The sequence below is a fragment of the Equus asinus genome, chromosome 2 (assembly GCF_041296235.1).
Source record: "Equus asinus isolate D_3611 breed Donkey chromosome 2, EquAss-T2T_v2, whole genome shotgun sequence".
NCBI lineage: Eukaryota > Metazoa > Chordata > Mammalia > Perissodactyla > Equidae > Equus > Equus asinus.
In genome coordinates this window covers 156,202,993-156,216,915 of record NC_091791.1, presented here as the reverse complement: position 1 = coordinate 156,216,915, position 13,923 = coordinate 156,202,993, and the positions used below count along the sequence as shown (strand labels likewise).

General features: G+C 41.5%; 1 long non-coding RNA gene across 1 annotated transcript in view; it reads right to left on the bottom strand.

Moving 5' to 3' along the window:
• LOC139046278 (uncharacterized) overlaps nucleotides 1-12,943 on the bottom strand; it is a 33,496-nt gene extending 20,553 nt beyond the window's left edge. Inside the window, exon 1 of the long non-coding RNA XR_011506125.1 lies at nucleotides 12,739-12,943. This is a non-coding gene — a long non-coding RNA (uncharacterized lncRNA). The remainder of the gene's footprint in view (nucleotides 1-12,738) is intronic.
• Nucleotides 12,944-13,923: the final 980 nt, after the last annotated feature.

The window sequence follows — 13,923 nt, the reverse complement described above, 5'->3', positions numbered from 1 at the left end:
CTATCCATGGACCAGTGACCATCCACAAGCTATTCGTTATGGGCCCATGACAAGATAATCAGAGAATTTGAGAGTAGTAAGCATTTAGAAACTTTTATAACAATTTCACACGGCCCAACTCATCTCATACAACCAGTTGGACGTTGTTGACCTTTCCTGGTGAGTCACATGTAACGCAAAACGCCTACTAATCGTGTTCAATGGAACTTCACGATATGGGACTTTTAAGGTCACTTTGTCAGCTCTCACCAAAATTGGTTAAAAATCTGAGAAAGTGTAAGTACATATTTTTGCACATATATCTCTCTCTGTATATAGATACCTGAGAAATTGTGATGCTATAAGCATATGTAAATAAAATTTGTAGACATAATTCATTCTTACAATAGTTTTAATCAAGCCTATTTTAAATCTATTTTTAACTTCATTACCTATATTAGGGAACTGAAATTGGTGTTATTAATTTTAACCCCAACTTATAGATAAAAAATAAGCTTCGCTGAACATTTTTGTCAAGAAAATATCAACCCATCCTGATTACAGCTATAATGCTAACTCAGTGATAACAATAAACAAGAGTCCAAAGATATAAAGATCAAAAAGTTGTACCAGTTTTAGTTAAAAGCATGATCCTTTGTATACGGAGCTCAGTTTTGCAGTCATAATTGATGCCTAAGAGCTAAAATAACAATGTGTTATTTGAAGAGACATATTGGCTAATCAATGAAACTATTAAGACCTAAGGAATACTTACATCCAAATCATAAAAGGTAGATTCAAAACCAAAAGAATCATTTTTTAAAAAGAAAGGATCTTGAATTAAAAAGCCACCAGAAACAAATGTGCTTTGTGGGCTTCTTACAAAATAACACTTTGAGTTGCTAAGTCTAAAGACCCACATGCCTTTGTTTAAATATTAATGAACGAATGCATCAAAGATGTTTGTTTGGGGGCCAGCCCTGTGGCACAGCAGTTAAGTGTGCACGTTCCACTTTGGTGGCCCAGGGTTCACCAGTTCGGATCCTGGGTGCGGACACGGCACTGCTTGACAAGCCATGCTATGGCAGGTGTCCCACATATAAAGTAGAGGAAGATGGGCATGGATGTTAGCTCAGGGCCAGTGTTCCTCAGCAAAAAGAAGAGGATTGGTGGCAGATGTTAGCTCAGGGCTAATCTTCCTCAAAAAAAAAAAAAAAGATATTTGCTTGGAAATGTTGAGAGAATCTTGTCAAACAGGGTGGCTCAACGGCCATTTTCCAGTGACACAAAACTTAATGTCATGCAGGATCAATTATAAAACAAATAAAGTTGGTAATACAATTTTCATTGCAGCTAGACAGATATACAAATATTGCTAAAATGTCCATCCTTTTCACATATGTGCAGTTTGAACATGAAGGTGATTTAAAGGAAGAATTTGTGTTCTAAGTTTCATTTTCAAAAAGACAACCAGTTCTAAACTATATAGAGCCATGAAGTATTAATCAACAACTGTGATTTGGAGCTTAAATTTTTAGAAGTATGTTCTGATGGCACAGCTCTCATAACAGGAAGCATTCTGGAATAGCCGTGCCCAATATAAATCAAGGGAATGCTTCCGTCATCAAGAAATCTTATTCCAAAAGAAAACAAAACAAAAATGTTGGCTGAACTAAAAAGTGCTCTTGGTGTAAGTTGTAAAGTACATAAAAGCTAACTCGTAAAATTTGAGGGCATTCTTTTTACTTTTAATCATATGGAAGCTGATTATAAACAACTACTGTGCAATGATGGTTCCTGAGAGGGAAATTTCCATCAGGAATATTTGAACTGAACAAACCTATTGTGTTTCTACAAGAAAAGAACCAGTTTTAACATTTCAAAGATATGCATTAGACAGTCTGTCATGCTTATTTGTTGGATATCTTTTATACTTTTAAAGATCTTAATACTCCATTCAAATAAAGGACATGACATGTTTTCAAGCGCAGATAAGAAGAAAGGGCAAAAAGAAAAGTTGGAAGCTTGGACAAACAATTTCTACAGAGTGTTGATGTCCTGTAATTTAACAGCAACCAATAATAAAGTAGGTGATGATCTTGAAATTACACGTCTGCAAAGTTATTGCCATACATCTGAGAAATTTTGGAGAAGGTTTTGGATTTTACTTTCCATTATAAGAACATTCACGAAGAGGAAATTAATGGATCTGATATCCATTCCTTTTATTGAAAGTTAAATTAATTTTAACTTTAACTTTGCAGGATAAATTGTCCAAATTTGCTACTAATGAAAGATTAAAGATGAATTTTGCAAATACTGTATTATTTGCTTCATTTTGAAGAAAAGTTAAAAATGCATACCCTGAGTTTGCTGAAGTTACTTTAAAATTTATTCTCCCATTCATGTCAAGATACCTCTGTGAAACTAGATTCTCTACTGGGAATGTTATCGAAACAAAACACAGAAACATCTTCCCCATAAGGAATGTCATTGTCGATTTAACTATACTAGCTAAATTAACAAGCAAGAAGCATGCTTACTTATTGCATTTAAAAAAACTTAAAATTTAACGTACATGCTGTTCATTAAAAGCGTGCATATAGACATTTAATATGGGAAATTGCCATCTCATTCATAACTTTTCATTCGTTCATAACTGCAGAGATAGAAAGCTATAATAGTGATTCTCTATAGTTATAGCTTATATGCATGCATTAAATGAACAGTATAAACTTTGTAATTATTTTCTCTTTTCCCATATTATGTTTATTCTGATCACATTTATTAAAATAATTTTTATGCCTGTAGACTCTAATCATAAAATTTGCCTTGTATTTTGTGTGTCTTCTATTTCTTTTGTGTTTCTAGGAATTCATGTATGTTGTATTTTACGAAACTACAGGTCTGTGATGAATTGGAAAGTGGAAAACAAACTGGTCCTTCTCCACAGACGATCTGAGAGGCACTCAGAGATTATTTTTCTGCCTCTAGTTTGGAGCATTTCTGAGCTGTCCCAAAATCAACATTCTACTTTTCCTGAATCACTACTAGCCAAACCTACCCTGATCTCTTGTCTGTCTTAGGCACAGCACCCCTAATATCAAGATGAAATAAATGCAGGCTGTATCTGCGACTCATCAAGGTCAAAAACCCAAATGCTCACAGGGCCCGGGCTAGTGAAGAAATGGGGGCAGTGGGCCGAGGGGGCAGGACAGAGTGAAGAGAAGGGGCTCGCTCTGCAGCTTCAGGTCAACGTTTCCAAGCAGAAGATGGGCCCAGGGTTGCCAGCTCCTCAAAGTTTTTTCAAGAGAAGCCAGAAATCCCAATTTTTATATAAAAATAAGTTCATTTAAAAATGTTAAAAAGTAATTCAGATTTTTACAAACCACAAGACCAGCTAGAGAAAATACATCTGTGGGCCAGACTTGGCCTCTGGGCCACCAACTGGAACCTGTTGGGCCTCCAAAGATTCTTGATAGAGAAGGTAAGACCAGCAAGTGAAAACGGTTTCTTTCAAGTTCAGCCTATAGATAAGTTTTGGCCATTTCCTGTCAGTCTTTTCCATCAGTGGAAACAGCTGCTGGTGTGATCCAAAGTTTACAAGCACACACTTCCTGCCTCAGTCTAGCCTGAGGCACCCCCACAATCGGTCTCAGATATCAAGTGAGCATGAAACAGATCGCTTCGGGAATGTCCACACAGGAAGCATTCAACAAGAGGTTCTGTAACTCTTGGACTACTCGTCCAGAAAAGGATATGAAAACAAGACACAGGGGCTGGCCTGGTGGAATAGTGGTTAAGTTCGTGCCATACACTTCAGCAGCCCAGGGTTCACAAGTTCAGATCCCGGGCGGGTGTGGACCTAGGACCATTCGTCAAGCCATCCTGTGTGGTGGCATCCCGCATAAAATAGAGGAAGATTGTCATGGATGTTAGCTCAGTGATGATCTTCCTTAAGCAAAAAGAGGAAGATTGGCAACAGATGTTAGCTCAGGGACAATCTTCCTCACAAAAAAAAAAAAAGACACAGTGCAGACAGGCGAGAGCATCTGAGGAGGATCTCTGAAGGAAACTGGGAGTGAGTCTCCTAACCTGACTAGCGGGCAGGCAGGAGAGGTGCTAACTTGCCCTCAGTCCCAGTTGGGAGAGGGGTGTTCCATGGGACAATTCAGAGAACCTGATACTTGTTCCTGACCTTGAGAGGTGTGGAGGATTGGTGTTTGGTTCATGCATGACACAGCTAAGTCACCTGATAGGTTTGGCCATGTGGGCTTGGCCCAGTCCCCCAGTTTGGCAGGCCAAGGGATGCATGAGTGTTTCCACCAGACACATAAAGGCTCCGTGCCCATGATTCACTCTCAGAAATCAGGGAAGACCAATGTGCATTTGCTCTCCAGGGGTGTCATGCAAGACCTTACCAGCTGCTGCTTATGAAAGAGTTTAAAGTGCTATGTAAGTACTGAATGGCATTGTTCTTCCACAGGGCTTTCACGGACAAGATAAAAGATAGGCGCTCTCTCTGTGCCTTTGAGGGCCTTTCCCAGCCCCTTCTCCTTTTGTCTGCCCCATCGATAAACTGGAAGGTATCTGCCCTGAGATTCCACGATGACCTTTCCCATTAAGCCCCATTATTATTCATGATCTATGGAAAGAACTCACTCTAGGTCGGAATCTCCGACAAGCTGTGGGAGTGTCCAGTCAAACCCAGCACAGTGCAGCAATGATCTCATTATCTAGGGGTGGTTTCATTTAAAGAAATGCTTCATTCACTGTGGGGATGGGAAGGCTGGGGTGGGAGGTGCGATTTGCATTCATGGTGGGGGTCTTAGTACCTGAAACAAGCAAACTGTGTTTCTGTGCTGGACTCTGCCCTTCCCTTTCTCACCCAGTAGCTCCAAATTCTGTATCCACAAGATCTCCAAAACCCCAATACAAATCAAACAATAGAGCTCTCGATTGAAAACTATAATTTGAGTTTCAGGGAGCCAAGCCAATATCCAAACTCTCCCTGATTTTTCACAGCACTTACTGCTTGTGTCATAGATTTGGCACTTGATTATATTTCAATTTAGCACATAATTATAGCCCTGCTGTCTCATGTTATTCTTTCACTGCTTGTCAGTGTTCTGTTTTCTTCTTCCCAATAATACAGCAAGTCCCTGGACAGCAGAGACCACTTTTCACCCTTCATCAGAAATCCACATACTTAGCACAGTGTTAGACCCAGAGCAGACTTGCCATAAACACCCACTGAGTTGAATAGAGTGGAAGGAACCACCAGATTCGCCTTCCAATTAGCCATGCAGTTGATGAGGGGAAAAGGCGAAACCCACCGAGGATTTGGCTTCCCTGTCTCTTTCACCGCTGGGAAGTTACAAGCTTCTTCACTGGGCTTTTCATGGGAAAAGCATGGTATTCCTGAGGCTTCAGCGTGGGCATGTCTTAGGGGAGCACCTTCTAATGCGAAGCAAAGGTCTGGGTGGATAGTGACCATGACTCATTGTCAAGTCTATGTGGGAGCCTGGGTGGCTATAATCTCATATGAAAAGTATTTCCATTCCATCCTGCTCCTTCCCACACTCAACCTTCCTGGGCCACTCTGTTGCCATAATCATCCGTACTATGCCCTGAGGCTTGAAACTAAGAGTAGTCCTCAGACCCTCAGCATCAGCATCACCTCAGGCCTTACTAGAAATGCAGAATATTGAGCTGCATCTTAGATTTAATGAATCAGGACCTTTTAAATAAGATCCCCAAGCAAGTCATAGGCACACTGAAGTCTGAGGAACCCTGGCTAGAGAGGGCCTTGTCTCTTCATCCTTGAGGAGCCAGCTTGGATTTCTGAGATGAAGCTGCAGAATAAACCAGAATAATCCAGGATAATCCAGAATAATCTCAAGCTCTAAATTACATTTTCTCTCTCAGGAGAGGAAAAGATCAATAAAGCAGTAACGCCACAAATTACCTTCAACCCACAGATAGGCACAGAGCTCAAAAGAAACCAGGCCAAGCCAAACAGCGAGCAGGATGCTATTAGTAAGAGTCATAACAAACAGTGGAAACAGCTCCCCATGTCCTACTCTGTCGTGCTGTCTGCTGCCATCTATGATCCAGAGCATCCAGCCTTCAGTACAGTGCTGGTCCAACACATTGGAACGGTCCTACCACGCATCCGAGGACATATTCTAGAGAAAGTCCAAAGCCTTACTAGGTCTCAAGGCACAACATCAGCTAAATCCTTGAACAAACGTGTAGAAGTCACTACAATGGCTCCAGTTTCCTGGCACGAAACTCTGAACCCCAGTTTGGTCCAAGCTATTGTAGTCCACTACTATGCAGAGTACGTTCTTCCCTCCCTTCCACTTAGCAATGCTCTGTACAAGTTTCAAGGTTCAACTCAAGACCTGCTTCTTCCACAGCATCTGCCTGATCACTCCAAACCACCCTGGGGACATCCTCCAACATGCTGGTGTTTAACAATTTCATGGATGGTTTTTCCCTCAACAAGGTTATAAGTTCCTGGAATGGGGAAAACTTGTGTCTTACATTATATTCTACACTTAGCCTAGTCTTTTTAATATTACAGGCTCGTAAACCATTAAATATGTGAGTGAAGGTCTTCAAATACTCAGTGTGAACTAGCATAACCATCCAGCAAATCCTCCTACAGAAGGGACCCAGGAATAGCCCATTAGCTTGGGAATCTTCCTGTCACTTCTTAAAAGCACAGCACCCTCCATATCTACACCATCCCAGCTTGGCTCTGCACTGGGTGGACCATCTCCTCTACTTCTGGGAGAGTCCAAGGGGCACCCAAGTTTCAGAACCATGTGCAGTCCAGGTGATTGGGCTGAGAGACAACCCTCAGTATGACAATGGCAAGTGATGCTCACCCCAGAGAACCAAGCCAAGCAATTCCTCCACTTTCCTGTGACTCTTGGGGAGTGCTAAGCTAGTACAACGGGAATGACCAGATGGATTAAGAGAAAATAACAGTAATAATAATCATTTCTGGCTCAGATTATTCCACAAGGCAAATCATATTTCTGACCTCCACTGGGAAAATAGCTATGGTGCTATTGACAGGAAGAGGACAATTTGAGACAATGACCAACTCATCCACTGACCTTTCCTATTAGGAATTTTATTGCCGAAAGAAATGATGCATGTGTTATCAGAGCATCTTTTTCTATTACACCACTGGATTTTCCTCCTACATGTATGCAATGTCCCCTAACATGGACTAAATTAGTGATATATAGACTAGATTTTAAAATAAAAGCAGTGAAGAACCTTAAATACCTAGGCAATTGAAAATTGTAGGCAGGCAACGCTAACTGTGATTCCACCCTGCCATGACTGGCATGAAGCTCAGGCTCTTCCCCAGGACCAGTGAATTCACAGCTCCAGAGAACACTACCCCCAATGCAGTCTCAGTTATGGGGCCCCTGGCATTGGTACTGTACAACAGGCATGTCATATGCGGTGGCCCTGAGCCTTCTAGTCCAAGTTAGCATTTATTCTTTCTAATGAGTACAGAAACATGTCTAACAAACTTGTAAAAGATGGGGAAACTTGGCCCACGTAGTAAGTCTTGAAATAAGCAAAGTTGAATGTTTTTGCTTTAAACTGCCCTGAACATAATGTCTTCTAGAATTACAGCCCTAACAGGAACTCTCAGGAGTTGTTAAATTCTTATCTCAAGAATAAGATTTCACACATCTAGAAATCAGTCTGAGTCTTTCTTTAAAAAAGAAAAAAACCCAACCTCCCTCCCTGCCGAGAAAAAATTCTAAAATGGAATTGCTAAAATTCTACCCAATGATGGAGTCTCACCTCTCTCCCCTCTCATGCCAGGAAATTCTTCCCGATGGCTAACTCTCTGATGCCGTCCCTATCAAAAACAGAGGAGCGCCCCACCAAGCACAGAGCTGCAGGCTTTGCACAGCGTCCATGGCCTCATACCCTTTGCCAGTACCTTTCTAAGCACCAGTGCTAAAAGCATTCCTACAGGTCCTTAAAACTTATCCTCGCTCTTCCACTCATCTTCTCGTTCAAAGGAGAAAACTCAAAAGTTGGTTGGTGCACGTTTGAGATTCGACAAATATCTGAGAAATATTTGCTGTTTTTTTGTTTTTTAGCCAACTTTCTGTCCACGGTGTAGAGCAAGCTGCATCTGTCTCTGAGGTTAGAGAAATGAACCAAGAACTTGAAATAGTGGTGATCTTGTCGTAGAAAAAGCAAGGGTGGAAAATCTCAATCTCAAAAAGAAAATTTGTGGGGAGACGGTAGTGAAAGATTTATTACTCTCCTTTTTTCTCTTTGAAAAGAAGTCAATGGCCATTCGGTGTTTAAATGAGAACAAAGACTCCAGGGGAGCCAGGCGAAGGTAAATATTTGTACTAATGTGTCATTGCATTTTACATAATGGGCCAGCAGCCTTTGAAATCTGACATGCTTCACATCGACAGGGTTTTTTTTCTTATTTGCTCTCATGAGGCAAACCTCTCCTAGGCCGTCAGTCACCAAAGAAGCTGCTGAATACAAGGACACTGAGGGGCATTTGGCCAACATGACCTCAGATATATTGACACACTGCAATGAGAGCGTGATATAATTCAGTTTCTGCATTGCTGTTCCTTCTGCCAACTAATATTCGAATGTGTCCCTGAAGGATGTGGGAAATGTTGATTTAAGATAAAATAGTAAAGACAAATATTAGCTTGCTACATAAAGCTTCTACTTTCCATGAGAGCATTGTTTCTTAGCACTGGCCGCCTGGATCCCATCACCAGAGTCTGATTTCATTGGTCTCAAGAGCAGCCTGGGTTTTAAAAATTCCTCCACTGATTCTAATGAGCAGTCACGATGGAGAAACACTGCCTTTGAGAGTTGCCAGAATATTTTATATTCTATTTGGAACAACAGATAAAATTGGTCTGATGAGTTCATGCTAGATGTTAAAAGCTGGGCCTGCAGAGAAACAGGGAAGGGATATAGGAAGGAAAATAGCATCAGAAGAGATGCCACCCCACCCCACCTGAAATCTGGTGACGGACACACAACACACAAATGACAATACAAAGGGTAAAGCTTAATTAGTGCAGTCCTTGAGCCCAGAAAAAAATGTCACAGGAGACCTAGCGGAAGTTTACCGAAAATCAGTGGGTCTCTAGACAACTCAATTGCTGTTCCAAGTACCAAGTACCGGGGACGACATTTGGAGAGGCTGGCACCCCTCACCTCCCCACAGCCCCTCAGGGCCCTCGGATGCCCTAGGGCTCTTTTGGGATTTCTCTCCAAGTGGGGATTTCCACACTGGCCTGGAGGCCGGCGGTGAGCAGCCCTGCTTGCCAGAGCTTGGAGGAAGGTGAGCCAGGTGATGTAAGGCGGATGGGTGATATAAGGCGGAATGAGGTCAGAGAAGCCTCCTGTTAAACGGCGCCAGCTTCCTGATGCCCAGGAGCATGCCTTTTCTCTCCTATTTCCTCAGGGCCAGGGCCTTCAGGTTTCCCACAAACTGCTTTCTTCACACAAGTGGGGAAGGCTGTGTTGCAAGCACATGGCAATGGGTTGATAAGGGGTCACCCCTGTGTGTTAGCTACCTGTCCTCACTTATTGAAGGAAAGAGCTCTGCTTGTAGTTAAGGGAATCGGGGGTCCTAGGAAAGGTTTGGGAGGGTTGGAGCAGGGATAAAGGGAATAACTTCTTTATGTCCCTAATATCATACAGAAATGAGGAAGCAAGGGACAGGACATTTACCACGTAATAGGAATGAGTTAGGATGGTGTCAGTTATCACTACGTGGAGTATCAAGGAAAAATGTTGATCTAGATAGTCTTCCAGGATCTATAATCAATCTCATGATAAGAAAAATCTAACAATTTTCTGGGCTAGGTAAGGTGTTAATAATTGTATATATTTTTCTGTGAATAATTATCTATTTTTCTGTGAATTCTTTATCACTGATATTTAACTCTCATGGCACAATGATTACGTATATCATTAAACACATTTCACCTTTGAGTCAATGGTTAAAAAAATTATTCAAGGACGTTTAAGCTTCTGAACCAACAGCCTGGTGGTTTGGTTACAGGTTTATAAATGACAGGGAATACTGTTCCCAGTAGCTGCATCATGCTTTATCTTTTTCTGCCTCTCCTATCCTTTGTCAAAATATATCCATCAGCGGGGGCTGTCCCCAGGCGTAGTGGTTAAGTTGGTGTGCTCCACTTCGGTGGCCCAGGATTCACAGGTTCGGATCCTGGGCATGGACCTACACCCTGCTCATCAAGCCATGCTGTGGCTGGCCATGTCCCACATACAAAATAGAGGAAGATGGGCACAGATGTTAGCTCGGCAACAATCTTCCTCAAGCAAAACAGGAAGATTGGCAACAGATAGTAGCTCAGGGCCAATCTTCCTCACCAAAAGAAAGAAAGAAACATCTGTGAGGGCAAGATTTCTGACTATGATAGAATAAAGAAGTCAGTAAATCTTCTTCCCCAGAAAGCAACTATAAAATTGGAGAAAATTGGCAAAATAACCATTTCAGGGCTTTGGAAACTAAGTAAAGGCAAACGACAAATTGAGAAGTGTTTGCTTATTAAAAAAAACTGATACACTTTGTGTCAGAACAGATGAAATCTGCGGCATTCTTGCCAGGGCTGCTGTCACCATCCCTCCAGCTCGGGCAGCGTGGTGATTCTACCAGTGCGGGGCCAACCCGGAAAACCAGCTGCTTCCCTGCTAGAGAGGCTCACTCATGCCCAGTGGGACTGTCAGTAAGAGGAGCAAAACTGGTAGGAAATAAAAGGGGAACCCCACAGTTCTCGTAGCCTGAGGATGCAGGCCCAGTTGGGGCGAGTAGCAGACTGGCAGACCACGCAGACATCCATTTAACGAGGAGATCCTGGAAATGAGAGCAGGACAGAAGGCCTAGATAAGACCCCAGGCTGGGTAGGTCCAGATAAGATCCCCACCCACAGGGGAAACCAAGAGGGCCCAAGAGAAAGTGCAATCCAGGGCAGACTTGCAAGCTGCCTGACTTTGAACAAGCTCCTGCTGCACACACAGACCCATCGGCAGAGGGTAGCAGCTCTGCTGGCTGGGGCTGTTTAAACACAACCTCTGACCAGTCTTGGGTTGACCACTGAGCCGTGCAGACACAGAAGCCGCCTAGGAAGCCAGGCTAATAAAATGAAAATAAGAATTTAAGAAACAAAACAATTGCCTGACATCATGCAGGAGACAGCCTGTGCAGATTAAAGTCCAGGGAACTTCCAAAAACGACAGCAGCAACAGCAAAAACCACTAAATGACAGCAACCTTCAGGGGAGAAGAATCAGAATCTGGAGTTTTACTGTAATATATTTTCTAAATTGCTCGGTTTTCAACCAAATCGTACGAGATAGGTAAAGAAATAAGATGGTATGAGCTACATTCAGGAAAAATATCAGTAAACAGAAACTGTCTCTGAGGGGGCCCTGATGTTGAATTTAGCACACAAAGAACTTATACAAAATAAAGGAAAAGAAAAAACGACTAAAGAAAAAGTTGAACAGACCGTTAATGATCTATGGGACAGTATCAAGTTGTCAAACATATAGTCAAGCAGAGTCTTCGAAGAACAGGATTGGATCAGAAAAAAAATATTTGAAAGAACAATGGCCACACATTACAGGCATATAGTAACAAATTCTGAAAAGCAAAGATAAAGAGAATATCCTAAAAGCAGACATATGAACAATATAAAGAAGGACAAGAAAAATGATGGCTGACTTCTCAAGGAAAACAATGCAATTCTGCTTCCAAAAAAAATAAATAAACAAAAGGTTTGTCAACCCAGAATTCTATATATCCAGTAATAATATCCTTCAAAACAAAGATGAAATACAGACATTGTCATGTAAATTAAAGCTCGGAGAATCCATCGAGAGCAGACCTATACTGTGAGAAATGCTAAACCAAGTTCTTCAGGCTGAAGCAAAATGATGATTGTTTGAAAATTGGTAATTTGGTTCTATATGAAGGTTTAAAAAGTGCCTGAAACGGTAAGTGAGTTGGTAAACATATAATATGGACTATTTTTTCCCAATTTCTTTTAGAGATATTTGTTTAAAGTAAAAGTAAAAACATCGTGAGCCAGCCCTGATAGCCTAGTGGTTAAAGTTCGGCACGCTCACTGCTTTGGAGGCCTGGGGTCATTTCCCGATTGCAGAACCACACCGCCTATCTGTCAGTTGCCATGCTGTGGCGGCAGCTCACATAGAAGAACTAGACGGACTTACAACTAGAAGGTACAAACATGCACTGGGGCTTTGGGGAGAAAACAAAAACAGGAAGATTGGCAACAGATGCTAGCTCAGGGTGAATCTTTCCCTGAAAAAAATGAAAAAAGGAACAACATTGTATTTTGGGGTTTGTAACATATGTAGTAGCAATTTATATGACAGCAATTTCAAAAAGGACAGGGAAGGCAAATGGAATTTCAGGTTTCCCCCATTATCCAAAAGTAGAACGTTCCTATGAAATGTTTCTTAAGGGGCAATGGCGTAAAGCAAAGAAGCAGTTACTGTTCATTTATATGGAAGAAATTTCTGAGTGCTCCCAGACCCAAAAAGTAACTTACCGATCATACCAAATGACACATAAACCCTAAAATAACACTACCGTATAGTAAAAGCAGGAATGATAGGATAAATACACAGCCTAGACAAGGTAGAAATCATGTCTCTACAGCGTGGTTTCACTTACCAGCATTGGGAAGAGAGTGAGCACAGTGGAAGGCTGAGAGGTGGTGGTGGTGATGATGGGGTGTTAGCCTGAGTTGTCGGAGGTGGAGTGGTGGAAGGTACAGGGGACTGGGGCGTGGGAGACAGACGAAGAGGGTCAGCTATTAACCACCTAGTAACAGCTCCTCTGAATCCACCAGGACAGGCAGATCACTAACCTCTACACCTTCTTCCACGTCAAAGGGTGAATTGCATCATCTGCTTCGGCTGCTGTGGAAGACCTGAAACACACAGTACGCTTGGCCGCTAAAATGGCTCACTGCAAAACAAAAGCTCAACACTTATTTTTGATTTTGCCTTTTTTTCATAAAAGTGAAAATCCCCTTTGGATCTGTTTTGGTTAGTGAAAATAGGTACTAATGTAGGTCTTTCCTAAAAGCAAAGTGGTGCAAAGAGAATTTTTGGCTAGCGGGGGAAGCCCATATACTGTTGTAATCATCGTACATTATACATAGAGTGGTATTATATTAACCCAAGATATACTGTAGCAAGTTAGATAGATATATTGTAGTCTCCAGAGCAACTACTTAAGAATAAAGCAAAAGTACAAAGATAAAAGGCCAGGACAGGATACAAATTCGACACTAAACGCATACATATTTGACAAAGGATATGTATTCAGGCCATATAAAGATCTCCTACAATTAAGTAATTTTTCAAAAGAAAACCCCCCAAAAATGGGCAACAGGCTTGAACAGATATTTCACAAAAGAAAATATAAATATGCTCAACATCATTAGTCATTAGGGAAATGCACATTAAAACCACAATGAAATAACACTACACACCCACTAGAATGGTTAAAATTTAAAAACCTAAAATGCCAAATATTTCTTATGATCCTGCAATTCTTCTCAGTATTCACCAAAAAGAAATGAAAACAGATGTCCACAAAGTAAATTGTAGAAGAATGTTCCTTGCGCTTTTATGCATGGTAGTCAGAAACTGAAAACAATATGATATCCATCAATAGGAAAATGGATAAACAAGTTGTGGTATATTTATACAATAGAATTTGACTTAGCAGTGACTAAAAAGGAATGAACTACTGATGCATGAAAGAACATGGATCAATCTCAGGGACAGTGAGTTGGCGGGCAGTGGGGAAGCCAGACACAAAAAAATCCGTACTATGTGATTCCATTTA